This window comes from Balaenoptera physalus (assembly GCF_965194825.1).
Source record: "Balaenoptera physalus genome assembly, chromosome: 11".
In the NCBI taxonomy this organism is placed as follows: Eukaryota; Metazoa; Chordata; class Mammalia; order Artiodactyla; family Balaenopteridae; genus Balaenoptera; species Balaenoptera physalus.
In genome coordinates this window covers 91,136,934-91,157,942 of record NC_138896.1, presented here as the reverse complement: position 1 = coordinate 91,157,942, position 21,009 = coordinate 91,136,934, and the positions used below count along the sequence as shown (strand labels likewise).

General features: G+C 41.7%; 1 long non-coding RNA gene across 1 annotated transcript in view; it reads right to left on the bottom strand.

Annotated features, from left to right (window-relative positions):
• Window positions 1-247: 247 nt before the first annotated feature.
• Window positions 248-21,009, bottom strand: part of LOC309637556 — a 738,298-nt gene continuing 717,536 nt past the window's right edge. Inside the window, exon 7 of the long non-coding RNA XR_014250650.1 lies at window positions 248-9,359. This is a non-coding gene — a long non-coding RNA (uncharacterized lncRNA). The remainder of the gene's footprint in view (window positions 9,360-21,009) is intronic.

Genomic DNA, 21,009 nt, shown 5'->3' with positions numbered 1-21,009 from the left:
TCCGAAACTATCACAGAGGCTCCAACAAACCAGCAACAACCCAACAATAACAGTAGCAACGGCCAGCCCTTATGCAGCGTTTCCTATGTACCCAGGAGCGCTCTTAGAACCACATGAGGTACTACTGTTATCTCCATTTTATGGAGGAAGGAACTGAGATTAGAGTTTGCATTTTCCAAAGTTTCACAGATAGGAAGCCCACAGAGACTTAGATCAGAGAGTTGTCAGTGTTTCTCAAACTATTCTCCCTGTGGTACCCATAAATGCACAGGACCAATGGGAGGTTTCCAGGTAAAAGCCAGAGGTGAAAAGGTAAAAGCAATGTATTGGCAGTCTCCTAGTATCTTTCCTTTTTTTCTCCTTTTGTATTTCAGATTGTGTTTAATATTGTAGCTGTGTTGGTTGTAATATAAACAGAAGATTCGTAACTGAGAGTACAAGAAGATCTTTCTACCATGGTTTCACGTACTCCCGGGGTGCATCTTTATGAGTTTGGGAAACGGAGGTCCAGTCATCACTTCCCAGCAAGGGAATAATTAGTCAGACCCCAAGGTCAAGAGGGTCTGAAAGCAATAATCAGAATGTCCAGGAACACAAACTCAAGAACTTCAATTATTTATTCATGAGTGATTTCACAACTGAATGGGACTTTTTTTTTTTTTTTTTTAGGGGTGGAAGATTATCAAATCTAGCTGCCTCCGAAAGGGCACATTATCTGAATGCCCAGATGACACATACACATTCATTTATTTATCCAACAAAACTTTTGGAACTCCAACACTGGTAATAGGCACTGGGGCTATAATGGCTTGACATCTGAGGAGTTGGAGGGTTAACGGGTTTGTGGATGTCACACATCAGAATAGAGTAAGGCCAGGTAGTTCTAGAAATGTAACCCAGTCTCGACTCTGAAATGCCCCCTTCTCCTCACCAACATTTCTCCAACTTCCAACAGATAGTCTTGAAATGCTGACAATATCTACCCATCTTTGCTCAGTATCGCATTAAAAGGTAAAAAAAAACAAAACTAAACCCTCTGGTTTCTAAGGAACTCCCCTTTGAATGCAGCCTAAATTCTTCATTTTGTTTTGAGAAACAAATGCTTCCTAATGGCCAAAATATTTAAGTTTGAAAGCCACATAATGAGAATACACAATAGTCACTTCCCTCAACTTTTTTTTTTTTTATTCTAGCAATAATTTCCTTGTCACTTGAATGTGACTCCCAATTGTCACAATGACTCTGAGACAATGATTCGGTGCTGCCTGATGGCACAAAGTGAAGTTGTACGGCTGATGCCAAAACCACGTCAGCTTAACGCAGGAGAACGAAAAAAGCTGCGAGCAATCTCGCTCATTTAGAAAGTGGGCTGGGCCACTAAACTGGCACACAGGTTAGCTCCAGCCAATCTTCAGTATCTTGATGGGTTGCCCCTCCCATCTCGTGACTTGGAGGGTCTCTCTATTTGATATATACGCTCTCTGAGATTCCTAGATCCAGGACTTTGGAAGGCAAGCAAGCCTGAAGCAGTCCCCAAGAGAATTCCACCCCCACCCCCGCCCGAAAAATCTCACCCAAGTGTTTTTTTTTTTTTAATTGGAGTATAATTGCTCTACAGTGATGTGTTAGTTTCTGCTGTATAACAAAGTGAATCAACCATTAAAAGAAATGAAATTGAGTTATTTGTAGTGAGGTGGATGGACCTAGAGACTGTCATACAGAGTAAGTCAGAAAGAGAAAACCCAAGTGTTTTTAACGAGAGAACAAGGTAATTCAGATTGTTTAAGCTATTAAAGGCAAGTCAAAAGGCTACCCGACCCTCTGCCTTTTTTCACAGATAGTAAATCTATGGCCCAGCGGCTGCCATTCTCTACTACTAAGGCCCTCGTGTTCTTGCCCGATGAACCTGGATGTGACCTCAGAATCTTTCCCAACACAGTACCAGCCCCACAGGGTTCAAGATGGCAAGAGACAGAAACTGTCTGCCTACATCTACAGTCCAAATTTCAGCCACCTGGGATCTTTTGTGAATAGCATTCACTGTATAATTCAGAAAATATTTGTGAAGCTCCTGCTCTGGGCCTCATGATGCAGAGGTCAAGAGCAGACGGATTGACACGCTTATGGAACTGACAGTCTAGTGAGGAAGCTGCACGCTGAACAAATAGTCACACTCAAGGGTGCTAGATTTTACAATGTGTAAGGAAGTTATCTTTGAAATAAAATCTGAAAAAAGAGGTGTCCATGGGGCCAAGGACTACAAGGGCTGAGGGGTAGGGGATGGGGGAAGGGTTCTGTAAGTGCAAAGGCTGAGGCATCTACAGAAATCCATAGAATCCACAGGAAGTGAGTGCAGCTACAATGCCTACAGCAGCAATTATGCAGAGGAAGAGGCTGCAAGGTCAGGAAAAAGAGACGAAGCAGCATCTTTCCCATTGTCACCTTCTGTTGAGACCCTATTCATCCTACAATGCCCAGCCTAAATGTCCCTTCCTTTCTTTCCTCTGCTCCTGGGCTGTTGTATCAAGAGCAACACTGCTGTACTATTTACAATAGCCAAGACATGGAAACAACCTAAATGTCTATCTACAGATGAATGGATAAAGAAGATGTGGTACACATATACAATGGAATACTACTCAGCCATAAAAAAGAATGAAATAATGCCTTTTCCAGCAACATGGATAGACCTAGAGATTATCATACTAAGCAAAGTCAGTCAGAAAGAGAAAGACAAATACCATATGATATCACTTATATGTGGAATCTAAAACACGATACAAATCAACATACCTACAAAACAAACAGACTTGCAGATATGATATAGAGAACAGACTTGTGGTGGTCAAGGGGGAGGGTGGGTAGGGGAGGGAAGGAATGGGAATTTGGGATTAGCAGGTGCAAACTATTATATATAGAATGGATAATCAACAAGGTCCTACTGTATAGCACAGGGAACTGTATTCAATATCCTGTTACAAACCATAATGGAAAAGAATATAAAAAAGAATACATATACGTACAACTGAGTCACTTTGCTGTACAGAAGAAATTAACACAACATTGTAAATCAACTATTCTTCAATAAAATAAAAAAAAAAAAAAAAGAGCAGCACTGCTGTAATACCATAGACTTTACCACGTTAAAATAGAGTTCATTTATAAAGACAGTAGTTAAGGAGAAAATTATATATAGTTAAAAACAAAAACAAAAACATATTGCCTGTGAACAAGAATTTAAATCATCAGGATCTGGTCCCTTGCAAGCCTCAAAGCCAAATATCAACTTCCTCAAGTTTCTCTTGCTTTTGGCCTTCCATTTTCACTAAGGCATTGGAGTTTAAAGTCAAGCTGAAACAGGAAAGGGTTCCAGATCATTTTTTTGGTCTTCTTTCTCCTTTCTTGGCAAGCCTCTGAATCCCGTTGCTTTTGGTTTGCTGAGTAACGTATGCTACCTGAGGCCACAGAGCTCCTATCGGGGAAAGTAAGGATGTTTAGAGGCTCTCTGGAGGAAGGAGATTGCAGTACAGACAAGCTACAATGGGTATATAGGATTAAGTTTTTTAAAATGGTTCAACACATAATCCTCTCTTTTGCCTCATTAGGAAAGCGTGTATAAAAACGAAATTCATAAGCGCCATTTTAGGCACTGGAGTCTGTATTGTATGTGCTTTTGATGCATTAAGGACAGTGTATGGCCTTAAGGTAGGTACATACAGAGCAAAAGCAGAGACTGTCTGGAGGGGCACCAGCCCATTTGGGTTACATTTGTTCTCAAAGAGCATTGTGTCAGTGGAGGCAAAGGGTCCCCCACCCCCGGGATCTAATGCCTGATGATCTGAGGTGGGGCTGACGTAATAATAACAGAAATAGAGCGCACAATAAATGTAATGCGCTTGAATCATCCCGAAACCACCACCCCACCCCCGGTCCTTGGAAAAACCATCTTCCATAAAAAAAGGTCCCGGGTGCCAAAAAGGTTGGGGACCGCTGCGATTTATGGGAATCGGGAGCTGCATCTATCCACACAGCTGTACACAGTTCACTACAAAATCTAAAAGCAGAACAAACTACTAACCAATCGGGGTCACGAACAGAAATCAACGAAAAGAAATACTCTCCTGAACTTCAGCAAAAATGGAAGCCCTATGCAGTGATACAAACTTCTGCCAGTTTGGATAACACCTCTTTCAAGGAAAATTTAACCAGACCCCTTCAGCTCAGTTACATCTTTTATTCCGCAACACATGCTTCCCTGTCTTTCAGGATTCCTCTTTTGGTATCTCAGCCTATTGGTAATTACTTCCTTACATCTGAATCGATGAGACTATGAAATTAGCGTCTCTGGGTCCTGTTTACTCACGAATCCTTACCGGCCACTCCCTCATTTCTTTCCTCATTCCATAAATATCTCACGAGCACCTATGTATTTGTTTCCTATCAAGAAATTACCACAAACGTAGCGACTTAAAACAACACAAATTTATAAACTTACAGTTTTGGGGGTCAGAAGTACAAACTCCGTCTCACCGGGCTTAAATCAAGGTGATGGCAGGGGAGCGTTCCTTCTGGAAGCTCTGAAGAAGATTCCGTTTCCTTGCCTTTCCCAGCTTTTAGGGGCTGCCTGCTTTCCTAGGCTCACGGCCCCCCAAGAGATCAGCTCCCGCTTCTGTTGTCAGAGTTTACCCTCTACCGCTGCCGCTCTTCCTCCCTTTTATAGGACGCCCTGCGATTACATTGGGCCCACCTGGATAATCCACGCTGCGACGCTCTCCGACTCCGGCCTGATATTCATCACACCTGCAGACTCCCTGTGCCAGGCACGCTAACCTACTCACAGGTTTCCAGGATTAGGACGCGGCCATCATTGGGTGGAGGAAGGGGCAGGTGTTATCCATCTTTCTACAACCTACTACATGTCAGGCATTCCGCTAATGCTGTGATGCACAGAGACATATAGTTCCTGTCTTCGTGACACTGTGTCCCAGAGGGGATACTTCCTGGCAGACGGAATGTCAGGAACAGAGGCTCTACAGCAGGACTCGGCAGGGAACACAGTGAACTTGGGGGACCAAGTAGACCTGTAGCACAGAGTGGGCTGGACCACTTGTGGCGGGAAGTGACAGGGGGCATCAGCAGGGAGAGAGCCAGCAGGATTTTAGGTTAATAATGATGAGAGAAAGAGGAGCCAAAGCGACTTTTTAACCAGGTGTGTATGAGCGTGACATCTGTGAAAACAACTCGCTGCCTGGCTGACGGGTGTAGACGAGATTGGCTGGACAGCAGAATGCAGGTAGTTAGGAAACGATTGCAATAATGCAGACAAGTGGCGGTGGGAGCGTGAATCAGGGTGAAAAACAAAGATGGAGAGGAGTGATAAATGCTCTAGGACGGGGATGGGCAAACAGGGCCTGAGGGCCACATCTGCTTCACAGCTGTGTTGTAAATAAAGTTTGACCGGAACATGGCTACATTTCCTTGTTTACTGATGATTATGGCTGTTTTCGCCTCCAAAGGCAGAGTTGAATATTTGTGACCAAGACCAAGAAGATGGCAGAGCCGAAAATATTTACTATCTGGCCTTTTGCAAAAACAGTTCGCCAACCTCTAGTATGGAAGGTTAAACTGATATGACTTCTATCTGACTGGGTATGGGAGACGGAAGAGAGGGAGGTTTCTTCATTGTGGGTGGTACCCACTTGGCTGAAGCCCTGGTTTGGAGGGTGGTGAGGAGTGGTGATGTTGAGCAAAGACCAAGAATTAATTGTTATCTAGTGGACGCAGTGCAATCACCAGGGTCCTTATAAGAGGGAAGCAGGGTTTTTCCCTGGCAGTCCAGAGGTTGGGACTCCACGCTTCCACTGCAGGGGGCATGGGATCGATCCCTGGTTGGGGAACTAAGATGCCACATGCCGTGCAGCACAGACAAAAAAAAAAAAAAAACAATAGAGGGAGGCAGAAGGGTCAGATAGCTAGAAGGGGGCAAGGCGACACAGAAGCAGCGCTGGAGTGGTCGTGAGCCAAGGAATGCCACCAGCCTCTAGAAACTGGAAGTAAGGAAGAGATTCTCTCTTGCAGCTTCCAGAAGGAACCAGCCCTGCTGACACCTCGGTATTAGTCCTGTAAGTCTCATTTCAGAGTTTTGACCTCCAGAGTTGTAAGAGAATAAATTCGTGTTGTTTTAAGTCACTGAGTTTGTGGTAAATTTGTCACATTAGAAATAAAAAAACTAATAAGACTTCTAATAGCTATTTATTATACTTTGAATGAAACCCAAATTCCAAATTCCTTACCATTGCTGACAAGACTTACATTGCTGGATCTTTCCTCCTTACCCCATGTACCTCCAACCTCCCTAATTCTCTGTCCTCTCAATTCTATACTATTAAAAATGGTAGCCAGGGGCCAATGGTAGCTGCTCAGCACTTAAAATACAGCTAGAGCAACTGAGGACCTGACTTTTTAAATCAAGTTAAATTTTAATTCAGTTACATTTTAATGTAAAAACTGAGGCAGTATAAAACCTTTTCTCCTTCACACACAACTTTATTATTCGGTAGGATTACAAATGGCTTCATCTATGGAAAAATTAGCATCCAAAGTGAGATGTGTTTGAAGTATAGAATGCACACCGGAGTTTGAAGACTTAATATACAAAATGTAAAATATCTCATAAATAATTTTTATATTGATCATATGTTGAAATGAATGGACAACATAATGAATATGTGAGGCTAAATGAAATATGTTAAAATGAATTTCATCTGTTCTTTTTGCTTTTTTGGATGTGGCAACTAGAAAATTTCAAAATTACGTATGTGGCTCGTGTTACGTGTCTGTTGGAGAGCAGCCCTAGTCTCATGGCTTTTGACTTGTTCTTTCTGCTTGCAAACCCATTCCCCAAGATTGTGCAGGACTCACAGCCCCAGCCTGTTTCAGCTCATTTAGAGTTCAATGTCGGTGTCACCTGCTCGAGAACATTCTCCCCAATGCAAGAAAGCCCCCATTCTCTCTCTCTGCCAAATTCCAGGACTCATCTCATTTTGTATAATAAGTACTTGTTTATCTTCTTCATAGCAACCAATAGCATTTGGCATCCTTATTTACTTGCTTGTGTGTTTATTGTCTGTCTCCCCCAGCTGGAACGCAAGCCCATGGGAGCAGGGTCTCTGGTGGTCTCGTTCACCCTTGGTCTCCAGCATGTAGAATGATGCCTGGCAAATTTCATGTACATGATCATTATTTCTTGACAAGACCTAATTGTACCTCCCACTGTTGAGTTCCCGGTGATTCCCCTGGAAGCTTTTAAATAAAAGTCCCTTGTTTTCCTTGAGCAAGTTTGAAAGGGTTTCTATTACCAGCAACCAAAGGGGCTTTGACCAACGGTAGGGGCTGCATTAAAGGGAGTGAAGAAATTTCTTCACTCTGATTTTGGACTTGGAGCTGATTTGTAAGCCCTATTCAAAAATAAATGCGTAAATCAGGAAAATGATTAGGGAAAAGAGAATAGTAACTGGTCTTCTTTCCCTTTCTCTCTCCCCCAAAAAGGTTAGGTAAGAAATATTTTCACTTTATTCTTTTTTTTTTTCTTTAATGTGTAAGAGTTTGCTTTGAAAGGTTTTCCTCCAGGCCCCCTGATGCAGTAACTTTGAACGAAAACCAAATCTGCGAAGGAGATGAAGGGCAGCCGACTCTCTAAATCCACTTGCAGCAACTTGAATTCCTTCTCTGGTTCTAACTGAGATTGTTAGTTTCCTTTTATTAGTTAACATCGCTGCTGTTATTTACACAGCTGTTAATCGTGCATTTTTTCCTCATGTTATTTTTGTTTTTTCCCCTTCTGTTTGGGCGAATTTGGATGCCGACAGTTTATGTACAGCCTGGGATTTAAATGTGGAGTTGTCAGTTATTGAAAGCTCCAGAAATAACAGTTCGTGTTCTGGAGGCAATTTTTTGAAACTAGGACTTGAATGACACAAGCGACAGAACTAACTTGGATTTTGTATTATTAGTCAAAAGGTAGATCTAGTCTCTCTGTACTTTTAATTTGAAGATAAAGTAGATTGCAAAGATAAGGTCTCCTTTATGATGATATCTTCAATTATGGAGGGAAATTCTTTAGTTTTCCAATTTACATATTTTACTTGAATTTTACATTTTCTCCACTTTTCTTTTTATCTTCCTATCTTTCCTTTGCTTGCTCCCAGTACTCATAAAATACAGAAGGCAGAAGGGGGAGAAAATCTATTTGACATGAGAACACCAGCAATTGACGTATACAACAGACTTAGATTGACGTCTTTTTAGTGGTAAGCAGCAGAAAGTGAACAACTTTTTTTTTTGAACTTTGACAAGTGATTTCATTTCAGCTGCAGAAAATAAATAGCCACACAGTCAGGAAATCTTCATGTTCCATCTTTCTCTGGGCATGAATAAATGGGTTTTGTAGGAAGAGATAAAATTAAGAAGGACCAGAGTTTTTGAGGCGGTGTCTACACTGCCCCAGCTGAGATATCTGACAATTATTCCATTTAGATTGAACTACTGGGAGGACTACTGAATGCCTGAACATCTACCAAGGAAATATGTAGAACTGTGAATATCTGCCTTACTTTGAACTTCTTCCTTCATCCCCCTCTATACAGGCTGCATCCCATAGGATGTAAATGGTCAGGCCATGAAATCAAAGGAAGTCAGCACCGGAAATCAAGCAAGTACTCAAAGAGAGTAAAAATCACATCTTTACCTGGCTACCAAGGGACCGGGGTCCAGAGTACAAGATCAGGAATTGGACCCGCTGTTGGGTCCCCAGTTCCCTAGCCGGGAAAGAATTGCCCTCGCTCGCTACCTAGCGGGAATAAACAGTTTTTACTGTGAAAGACAAAATGCAGAGGAGAATTAATGAAATCATTTTATTCAGGCTCTTGCGATAGGGATAATATCATCAATGAGCAACATCTCAAAGAAAAGGAAGGGGGGCTTGGGTCTCATAGAAGCAAGCAAACAAGGGAGTCATCCCTAGTCTTACGGGAATCATGAGGAAGGATGGGGATGAGTCTTATCTGAGTCACTGAGGAAGGATGAAGGCAAGTCTTAGCTCAGCATAGGTGAGGGCAGAGTGGTCCTTGGAGGATAGCTCTTTCTCAGAATCCAAAAGGGCAAGGAGGTTATTTTTCTACTCTTGCTGGTTTCGTGGAGCACAGGACTCAGGCAAAGTTCAACACTGTCAGTCTGTCCTTTTGTTCAAGACGAATGAATATAATTTGTTGCTGAACATCTCAGAAGTGATCAAAAACAGGGTCTAGGAAATCATGCCTTGAGGATTCTTGTTTGCATTTCTCCAAACTCAGCTGAACCATCTGTTGAGAGGCAGTGGCAAAGGTTAGTTTTCTAAGAGTTTTGGAAATCAGGCATCTTAAAAGAGGAATGCTTAAAATGAAAAAGGAAAATATTCACGTAAAAGGGAATCTTCCAGTAAAGAGCCAGGAATTGAACCCTGAGGATAACGAGTTCCGTGGGTTCCAAGAACTCTGTGGAGGAAAATCTTCTGGTTATGCAGTTATGAATTTCTTGATGCCCTCGAGCTAGAATACTGACGCTGTGAGTGATGTAGTCCACAGTATTGGTTACCTCTAGTACAAATGCATGCATGGCCAGACTATCTCAACAGTCCAGACTGTGACTCGTCCAGGGAGAATTCAGGCCCATACATAACTGGCTGCAATGATGAGGCCTTTGAGGTTAGTATCAAGTCTCCAGGCTTCAGTGTGTAGCACTTCTTCAGATTTTGGAGTCTGATAGGGATCTGGGCAGTAGGCTTTAGTTCTTGGTGATGCCAAAATCAAAGTGAAGTAAAACTGAAAACACTAGTTTGGAGAATTGCAGCCAGATATCAAAGGAGATGTAAGCACTGAAAATTTGGTAAGGATTGACAATGTGACCAAGGCAAAAGGTTCCAGTGCAATTTGCAGGCAGGTACTGACAGAGACAAGAGTTTTAGAAACCATGACTCTGTTTACAGAAATCACCAAATGGTCAGACCATGAAATCAAAGGAAGTCAGCACCGGAAATCAAGTAAGTACTCAAAGACAATAAAAATCACATCTTTACCTGCTTACAAGGGACCGGGGTCCAGAGCACAAGATCAGGAATTGGACCCACTGTTGGGTCCCCAATTCCCTAGCCAGGAAAGAATTGCCCTCGCTACCTAGCTGGAATAAGCAGGAATCTGAAGATAAGGTCTAATCCTACCCAAGCTGTATGCCCAAACTGTGAAATACAAAATACACAGGACAAATCAGGTGATGATTCTACACAGGCTATCACAATAGGGAGAACTTATTAATGAGAACAATCTCAAAGCAAAGGAAGTGAATTTAGGGTTTTATAGAGGCAGGTAAACAAGAGGGTCATGAAGGAGTCTTCTGGGAGTCAGGAGGAAGGACAGAGATGGATCCTACCTGGAAGGAAAGGTAGAGGTGGGTGTTGTCTCAGAATATGGGAGAGCAGAGTAATCCTTTGTGGTTAGCTGTTTCTCAGAATGCAACAGAGTCAGGCCGGTAGGGGATTTCTTGGCCATCATCTCTGCTTCGGAGAGCTCAGACTCAGATCAAGTTCAACATTGTCTCTATTTCCCCAAGAGTTGCTTCAGTATTTACAGTTACAGGAACATACACCTGAATACTTACGGAACAAACAACTGGTGTGTGGTTGACTAGGAATCGTGGTAGGTCTAACCTCTAGTCCCGTACTTGACCTTCTCTAAGCTTTTTCTTTTCTCTAAGTTATCCAGCTTTTTCTTGTACTCTTTTATTGACAAGGAAACCCATGTACCTGAGGAGGCAACCAATTCTAATTTGACTATTCCTCTGTTACAAAATTTTTTTTTTTTCCCTCTCCATTTAAAAAATAACTTTTATCCCCATGTCAGTTCTAACCACTGGTAAATATACAATATTAGACCCCGGAAACATTACCAATCCAATGTTGGAAAATACAAAATTTAGTCGGAAAACTATGATTGAATCCTATTTTTTAAAAACCTACTTGGACTTTGTAGAAGACCGGAGCTGAAATTGCTGGCAAAATGTTAGCGATCTGGATTAATTAGGCAAAAGGTAATTTACAATTAAGGAAAATTCTGAATTACAGAATACAGGATTTAAAAGAAACTCAGGTTTATTACTTTCCACCACATTCTGTAACTCAAATTCACTAAGGTAACTTGCCTCGAAGATCATCTTAGGAGACCTACTTTAATATGAATTACTTATAATTAGCATAACAAGTTCGTATGCAAATGGTACTTCTAAAGTACTTTAAATTTACTCAAGTATTTTATACATTCCCATTTGCCATCTTATTTACACCTTTAATTTGAGCTTTCGATGAAGAATGACTTCCCTAATGAACAGTCAACTTGAAACCAGCTCCACAAACTCTGAATTAGCAAACCCAAATCAAGGAGATCTTACTTCACATATGTTGAACAGTACTACATATAACAAAAATACTGATTCCTAGTGATATACTATTATACTAACACTCGACGCATATTTAAATTCTGTAGCGTTTATACGTACAGGATTTATCGTAGGTTGGGAAAGAAACTAAGCTATTGCAAGTAATTGGATGTGAAAGGCTTTAAAATTCATACTGTAACTGCCTGTACTATATACCGTATATCTTCATCTGGTACTTTTAAAGAAATAGCACTTATGAAGACTATTTTCAGAAAATACTTCTGCAATGCCCAAAATCTTAGTTCATATGTACAATCAATAGGAGAAAACTGTAACCAACAGCAGATTAATAGGTCTTTAGAAGAAATAGAAACTAAAATGGAAAAATACATGCTTCCGCAAATTTACATCTAAAGGGCAAAAGAATATGCAAACTAGCTTCTAATTTTAGCTACCTGGGACACTCTATCTTTAATTTAACTCTGAGAGAAAATGCTTTGGACTGCTTTGAGTTTTTAGAATTTTTTTCCACTTGGCAAGTATCATGGGCCACAATTTTAAAATCTGATTCTTTCTCAATCTACCTTTTGCAGTTTCCAACTCTCCCATTTATCTCTAGGGACGTGCTGGCTGTGTTTACGTTATGCCAGAGAGCTGAAGCAAAAGTGGAATTCCAATTCATCACCCAGATGTTCCCAAACTCCACAGAGCCATATTTGGAATTGTATATATAAAATATCCCTATAATTTATTAATTTTTCTTCCCCACCTGGGTGTTTTGGCATCAAGTCACTTTCTGTCTGGCAACTCCTGGCAAGTTCATATTAAGGCCTGGAAGAGGGGTTCCGTGCTAATCAGTCTGCTTTAATCTTGAAGTCCAGCCAAGTTGGTGGGGGTGGGATGTGGTGAGACACTCCCCAAATGCCCAATTCTTATAACTCAGGTACTTTTTTGAGAAGAGTGGCAATCCAAAAACCATTTGGGACAGTGAAAGGGTACTCACTGCTCGTGAATAGTGACCAACGAGAGAGAAAGCTAATTTGCCTTACACTACTTAAAAATACAATGTGTGTGTGTGTGTGTGTGTGTGTGTGTGTGTGTGTGTGTGTGTATACATATACATATGGTGGCACTTTGGTCATCAGAATAAAAAATGTTTCTTCTTCTTAAAAGAAGAAAAAGTAGTTATAGTCTTGGAGCTGGAAGCTCTCTTTAGAGGAAATTTGAGTTTGTTTCATTCCTTTCACAGATGAGGAAACCGTGGCCAAGACAGATAAAGTGACTTGTCCAAGGTGATAGAGTGAACCGAAAAGGAACTGAGACCAGAACCAAGGTCCAAACAAGCCATGCACTGAATGTTGATGCCAGTAGTGGATTTCCTTATTTTGCCACTGGGAAAACCTATAAGGATAAATAAGGCTTTTATTGCTTTAAATGCCAAATTATATTAGGATAATTCTCATGTTGAAATAGGCTTAGAAAGTTTCATGTTGCTTAAATGATACAAACACTGACATTTTTGGGTGTGAATCAAATCATTCCTTCAGATTGTCACATGTAATTTACACTGGGGTCACATGGAAGTTATTAGGAAACTAGTCTCTGAGACTCAGTTTCTCCTTCTGGTAAATAAGAAGACAAATATCAGCCTCACACAATGGACGTGGGATGAAGCAAATGCGTGTCAAGTCCCTGCACTGTACCTGGCACATAGTGTTTAATAAATGCTTTCAGTGATGACTTAAGAATTTCATACTGGAAGGGAAGGTGATGTTTCCATGAACATCTAGATCAAAGACCAAAGCATGGGCCATCAATCTTCCACAATAGCAAACTATGCATTATCACACAGATTTGCTGAATCATGTGTCACATCTGGAAGAAACCAGCTCATGAATCACCGAAGAAGCTGCTGTGGTTAAAAAAACAGAGAATTGTAAGCTCAGCTGAGATAAAGAAATGGATTTTACAATACTGGGAGTGACAGAGAAGAAAGAGTGAGGGTTTTTTGAGTGAGGGTTTTGTTTTGTTTTTTTTTTACTATACAAAATGAATAGTCAAAAGAGTTTGATAGACTTTGAGAGACCCCTCTCTTCCCCAACAAAAAAGAAAAGCAAATTGCACCGAACAATCTAATCTAACCAACGCACCCAAACTCCTTTGTTCTGGACTGGGAATATAGTAACTATCACTAACAAGGCTCTGGCACTGTAACAATATGTCTAATCATGGAACCCTAAGATTGTTTTGCAAACCCTTTTAGCTGTGTCTTCTTGAGCAGCAGACCTACTGATTGTCTTTTATGAGGAAGTTTTAAAAACTCCCTTCTAGTTAAAGTGATTAAATGTCTACTCAGGGCTGAGGAGACTTTTTATTAAAAGATCTCATCTCTCCTATGAGCTTATGTAGTAGACACTTGAAATTTAGGAAGGCTATATCTTGAGACCATTGCAAATATAATTTTGGCTAAAAATTGCAGTTAAGTACCACAGAAAAAAATGTAGGAACTCCCTTACATCCTTAACAAGACTTTTGGCATTTGTGCAAAACAAAGTGTAAAGATAACACAGTGATATCAAGATACTCATTCATGAATCAAGTGATGAGCTCTTGAAGTCTAAGCTTGCCATACATGAAATTAAAATTAGTCCCTATATTAGCTACATTGCTGTCACCACAAACTTAGAGCTTAAGCAATACACCTTTGTCATCGCATAGTTTCAGGCTGCAATCAAGGTGTCAGCCAGGGTTGGGTTCTCAGCAGGAGGCTTGACTAGGGATGGCTTGTTTTTACTGCTTGTGAGATTGTGGGCAGATTCAATTCCTTGTGGTTGTAGAACTGAGAGTTTCATCTCTTTTTTTTTTTTTTTTTTGCTGGCTGTCAGCTGGAAGGCACCCTCAGCAACTGGAGGCTGCCTACGGTTCCTTGTCACATGGGCTTCCCTAATAAGCCACTTACTCTATGGAAATGTGTTTCTTAGACAAATCCAGTGAGCGAACAAGAAAGAGACATTCACCGCACATACACGGGCACCGCAATCTTATGCAATCGTGTACACGTAATCACACGCAGCCCATCACCTTGGCTATATCCCGTTGGTTAGAAGCAAGTCACATTCCTCTCCACACTCAAGGAGAAGGGATTGTGCAAAAGTGTGAATAACCAGGGTGTGGGATGACGGGGACCACCTTAAAAGTCTGCCCACCACAGTATGTACAACTCCAACTACTAAAATTGTGGTATTTGAGCCATCTCTTGAGTAGTCAAAATGCCAATATTAATTCTATAAATACCAAAGGTCTTCTGTCCTTGTCTAGTTCTAAGAGTTCCTACCTTGTAGAGTCAATCAACAAACTTCTCTTGAGCACCTCCTATATGGCAGGCCTACCCTCATGGAACTATAAACTACTGGCGTATTTGTAGGCACACATGCTCACCCTTTTCTTCAAGACATTGTAGTGAAAGAGAACTTTCTGCTTGCTCCCTTCATTTGCCTTCATATCCCTGCCATTCCTTCCCCGTATCTATGAGGGGAACAAGGGCCCAAAGGCTGGGGTTTTCTTAGCTTCAGAGCACATTGAAATAATGCTATGAGAGGAGGTCAACATCAGTGTAAGAAAGTGTACACTTTGATACGCAGTTTCCTTGCAGTCTAGTTGAGTTCCTGGTAACGCATAGGGATGGAAGATGCTAATGGGCTGGTGAGTTCTAAAGGATGAAGGGAGATCGAAGAGAGAAGAATAACTTATGGGTGCCCATGGGAGACGGAAGCAGGCTGATCTGATACGTGGCTTCAGGAGGGAAGTGATGACCTGCCGTGTACCTTCGCCAGGATGTGCTAATAGTAGATGACTTTGTTCTACGCATCTCTTAGGTACGTGGATATGAGTAATATTTACAGTTCTAATTTCCCCCAAGTGACTATGGATAAGGACTCCTTCTCCCTTAAAGGAATAAAATAGATTTGAACGTGATATAGTTATAGTTTCACCCTAGATGATTCTGAAACATTCTACAGGGTGAGAGAAAACTCAGCCTGGTTATGAAGTCTTTTAATGTCCTCTCAGGGTAGAAGAGACTTCTTGGGAGACACTCTCACAGCAGACGAAAGGTAAACTGTTTACATCGTCTCCTTGCCCTACTCCCTATGAGCACAGAAAGCGCTGTCTTGTTAGCAAAAACAAAGGAACGGGGTATCTTCCCTTCTCAGCACGTGGGGATTTATGCAGGCAACCCGTATTAGTGTTAATGGGTGTTAGACGCGTAAAACCCAGCCCTTCAACGTGATAATACATAATACACCCCTTAATTTTTAATTCACTCGGGTCTCAATTTTAAAGCATTTTCTTGTAGTTTGTCCTAATTATAATCATTTTTAATGACAGCTTAAAAATTTCATCCAACTGTCTTATCACATACGGTACTTAATTTCTCAAGTGAACAGTTTTACTGTACACCATTCTGGGAATTTTAAGAACTAAAACATAAAAGGAGAGAAAGTCCTTTGTATGGTGAAACTAGATGTTAATTGTTCTAATACACATAAAGAGACCAAAGCAGTTTCTTGAAGCAAGGGGCTGGCCTTCCTATAGAGGCTGCTCCAAACCCTTTCGAGGGAGATTCGCAAAACCCCAGGGGAGAGGAGAAGAAAAGGATTTTTTTTTCCTCTTTTGCTGGGTTCTGCCAAAAAATCAGAACTGGGATTGAATATTCATTGTTGAATAGACTGTCCTTGTTTGCTTAGACCAAAGCGGAAACTACCCAGTTAGAAAGAATAATGATCAGACTACCTTAGCCTACCAGCCTCGGGCCAGGGTATTTGTTAGGTTGTTTGAAGCACAATAAATTTTCTAACATCTGCCCCCCACAACTTGGGCGAGTGGACTCCCTGGTATTTTATCTAGCTTACTGGTACCCGGAAAAAAACAATGGATCACAGAGTTGTTATACTGCTTAGTTGTAATTAATCACAAGTCACGTGTAGGATGTAGGAGGGTTAGAAAGACACACACACACACACACACACAACACACACACACACACACACACATACAGACACATATTTTTTAAACTGGCAAGAGACACCTGGGGTTGCAGTTTCTCCCCCATTTTCAGTAGTGTTTACACCCCGGAACACAGCTTCATCCATTGTTTCCTGCGGTCCTTTATTTCACCGCTCTTATCAGTCTGACCGTCAGTGTAACCCTACGATCCTGCCTCAGGACCCTGGATTGCGCTGTTCCCTCCGTCTCCTGCTCTCTCCCCCCACAAACTGTTCTCTGTTCCAAGTACTACCATCCAAGAGGCTTTCCCTGACTATGATTTGGACCCATCTCCCCAGTCACTCTGTAAGCCTTACCCTCTTTCTACAAACCCCTTGTCACCACCTGAAATGATCTTAAATGCTATAAAAGGCAAATGTTCCCCTTTTAGCAGCACGAACCTAGAAGACACAACTGAAACACGATGCCGTGAAATTTAAGTGGCTCTGTTCACCAGCCCCACTGAGTCCTGGTCCAAGACTTTCCTGGTCACCGACAACAGGGCTTGTTTAACCACTTCCCCACTGACCTATGGGCTCCTGGGGTCGTAGCTAGAGTGTTAGTTTTCAGTCCTTAATTTACATAACCACCACTAACTGCCTTTTCTAGTACATAAAAACCTCTCACTTCCTCCACTCTGTGAACTACTCAGGGAATTTCTCCACCGGCGTATATGCCCTTGCCTAACAAATTGATGCAGTGAATTTTTAAAAATTTTATTTTGTCTTACTTAGTCATCAGCTCTGATGGTCTTTCTATTATCATTTGCCAATAGCTCCCCATTTACTTATTTACTGTGTTTCTTTCACAGAATATAAGCTCCACAAAAGCAGGCATCTTACTGTTTTACCTACCACTGTGTTTATAGCAGTGCCTGGCATATAATAGATGATCGGTGAGTCTGCTGAATTATTTTGTCTGTTAAATTGCAGATTGTCCTTACTTTTGGACTCAGATGATACACACCGACTGGCCAGAACAATTAAACATACTTATGGCTATTTCTGGAGTATGAAGGCAAGTGACAACTGAGGAAAGGGCTTAGGTAAGGTTTATGTTCAATTTCAATGTTATATAAATGACATAATTATTTGAATTTTCCATCTTCAATGTGATTTTCAGGGGGGTAAGTATAACATATATACAGAAAAGCACCAAATTGTCAATTTATCACTGGGTGAATTTTTACAAAGTAAACACATCTTTGATATCAGCGCCCAGCTCAAGATGCAGAACATTACCGGTATCCCAGAGACCCTGTGCTCCTTCTAGACCTGTCTGCCCTGAGTCACCACAGTAACTGGAATGTTTTTCCCGGTGCAGATTAGTCACCTGGGCTTTGGCTGTATCATAATTAGAACGTATAGCCATTTAATATGCGCAATTAACTGTTGAGTTCAGAGAAGACTTTGCATCTTCTGCTTTTTAAAAAATTTTTTTAATATTCTGGAACTCCTGAGTTTCGTCATGCCTCAGTCACTTATTTTTGGAGAAGCTGGGAGTCTCTCGTGAATGCCAGCGGAGCCAGCAGACGTTTTATGTGCTTTGCTTTGTCTGGACAAGGCTGCATTTAGATTTCTTCCTCTTTAGCCCGCTTGGGTCACTCCACAGATGAGTACTGGCCAGACTGGGAAAGCGCACCTTTATTTGCTGTGATTAACACTGAGGACAATTCGAAAGAACAAAGGAGAAACTTGAAAGTGGTGACATTTACATTATTTCAATTGTGCTGCAGAATAAGACACACTCTACACAATCTCCACACCATCTGTAAGGCAGGAATTCATGACCTCTAGTGTGTATTGCAATCACGTGGGCAAGCTGAGGTCGCGGGGGGTGGGGTGGGTGGTGGTGGGTGCTGACTAAAAATGCACATTCCTATGAATCATTTCCAAAGACCCAGATTTGGTTGTTCTCTGGGAGGGTTATTTATATTAAGAACCTCATGTGATTCTAAAGTAAGATGCTGTCAAGAGTGATTTGGGGACCCGTAACCAGGTTTCTTTGGTAGGACTTGGGTTGTGATCAATATTAAAAAAAAAAAAAAAAAAAAAAAAGCCCAAATAAAACAAATCAAAATAATAAATACAACTCAATAACAACCAAAATAAAATAAAAATAAAAAAAATTCCCCAGTAAATGCTTCTGACTCTTCATGGGCAGGCAATTTCCTTTTCCTGTTAGGGAAAACAGCCCTAATAATAGAGGTCCTACACACTCACACACAAAAGATTTCTACACACTCACAAACATTTTCAAGCTTTCACAGAAACCACTCCACAGTGGGTATTAATATGCGTTTTCATCAGGAGCTTGATATCGAAAGTGACATTTGAAGGAAAAATCTGGCTGTGGTTTGACCCTCTATAGTTTGGGTACATCCAGATCTAAGATAACTATTGGGAAAAAGCAGCATTTTCCCCCATCAGTTTACTCCTGCTGGGCTCCTGTTCCAGATGGCAGGAAGGCACACACGCTATTTCCGTGCGTGTGCGGTCTGTCTTCACTTCCTTTTGGGAAAGGCCCAAGTTTTTCTGGGTGGTACGTACAGAGTTCACATTTGGCTGTGTGCATCCCCTCTGCAGGGTCCACCCCTGCCGCCACGGCTGCACTCACTCTCTCTGCAACGGCTCTAGGCTCTGCAGTGTAATGATCAGGGTCCAACGTGTGCCCAAATAAGTTTACTCCAAGCATGTGCCAGATGGAGTGAAGAAGGCAGGCACAAACATTTCTCTCTCTCTCTCTCTCTTTTTTGGATGCATCTCTCCCATCTCTATGTGCATGTGCAGTCTGTTTTGACTTCTTTTTAAGAAAAAAAAAAACAGGTTTTCCCATGTGTTTTTACATAGGGTCAATATGCAGACCAAGAGTGGTCGTCTCCCAATGGCACCCACTGGTCTGATGCTAGTACCAGCCACCCTCTATTGGCCCCTGGTACTGTTCTAGGGGTGAACGTGGGTGGCAGAGTAGGTGTCGTGTCTTCTTTGGCCCAGCATGCCCAGGGAGTGAAATGGACAGCCAACGGCCACCCCTGCAGGTGAGCTCACGACCACCAAGGCAGTGGACGAGAAAGCTCATCTCCCTTTCCCGGCGTGGCTAGGATAAGGGATTCCGTGGCCCTCCAAGCAAAAGGGGGAAGTTGCATCCACTGTAAATGCCTGAGGGTAAAAATCACCGCCAAATTAGTAGCTTCAAAATATCATTTTCAATAAAAACTTCATGACAAAAAGCATGTTAATACCCAATGGTTAGTGGTTTTTATGATGGCGTTAAACCACTTGTACTGAGGCTCTACTGTCAAGGCCGTTTCCCTCACCGAAGAAAGAAATTGGCTGTTCGTGCAACGTTTGTGCGCTTTCCCTATTGCTATAAAATCAGCCCCCAGGAGAATTTTAAGTCTTCTTGAATTGCTTTTTAGCACAGACTAGGGAAGTAAAAGTTCTAAAACTGCCTGGTTACAGACAAATCACTTAAAAAGCCAGCTTGGTACTGGCAAAGTCAGGCTACAGGGAATGTTTCAAAAGGCAGAATATAACAATATGAAAGCGAAGTATTGTTATTTATTTAACAAACGAAGCCGGCTGTCATCGAAAACGAAGAGCCTCCAGGAGGGAACGCTTTAAGGTCATGCGAAATGCCAGATCCTTGTTGGAACAGACGTCCTGCTATAATGTGTGATGGTGTTTACACACGTATGTCTTGGCTGATGGACTTGTTGATAAACACACACACAGGCACATTTTCTCTATTCGATTAAAGTTCATTAATCCACTGCAAGTGGATTCCAAATAGTACCTTTCGTGAAGCCTTTCTCCAGACGGCCAGAATCACTGCATCTTCCAGTGAAAAATATAGAATCATCGAGAGTTAGTTGAATTCAAATCTAATAGACTGAGAGTTAAACAAACTGGATTTAGTTATAGGTTAAATATACCCAGTGTGCACAGTGTTTTTACAAAACGGAGTGAAGCCAGACCGAAAGAGCCACTGTGCAAGGTCGGTGGCATTCCAGACATGGGATGATGTGACTTCACTGAATTGGTGAGTGTGATCTGTTCCTCTCACTGCCTGGTGAGCCCCTTCAGGACTGAATTCATCTTTCTATTCCTTGTTCCTTGGCTCCCATGGTGGTATTCTGCACCTAAACGTGTTCAATAAGCATTTCATGTCAGAAAGTGGATGCGGTTGTGTAGTTTCCACTTCCACGGAAGGATACGATTTCATTTCATTCATTGGCCAAGAATACAACGGTCATCATTTTAAACAGTAATTCTATCAAACAAAATGAAACATTTGTGCTGGTTTTAATTGATCAGCGGCGAGACCCTCATTCCAGGAATCCATTTAAAAGTGGTCTGAGGTAAGCTGCTGGGCGCCTTGCCACATGCTGGAACGCTCCCTGGCTTACATGCCACGACCTTTGGGTTGGCCATCCACGCATACTGCAAACAATCTATCCTCCCCAAACGTAACAAAGATCTAGGATGTTAAAATCCGGGGAAG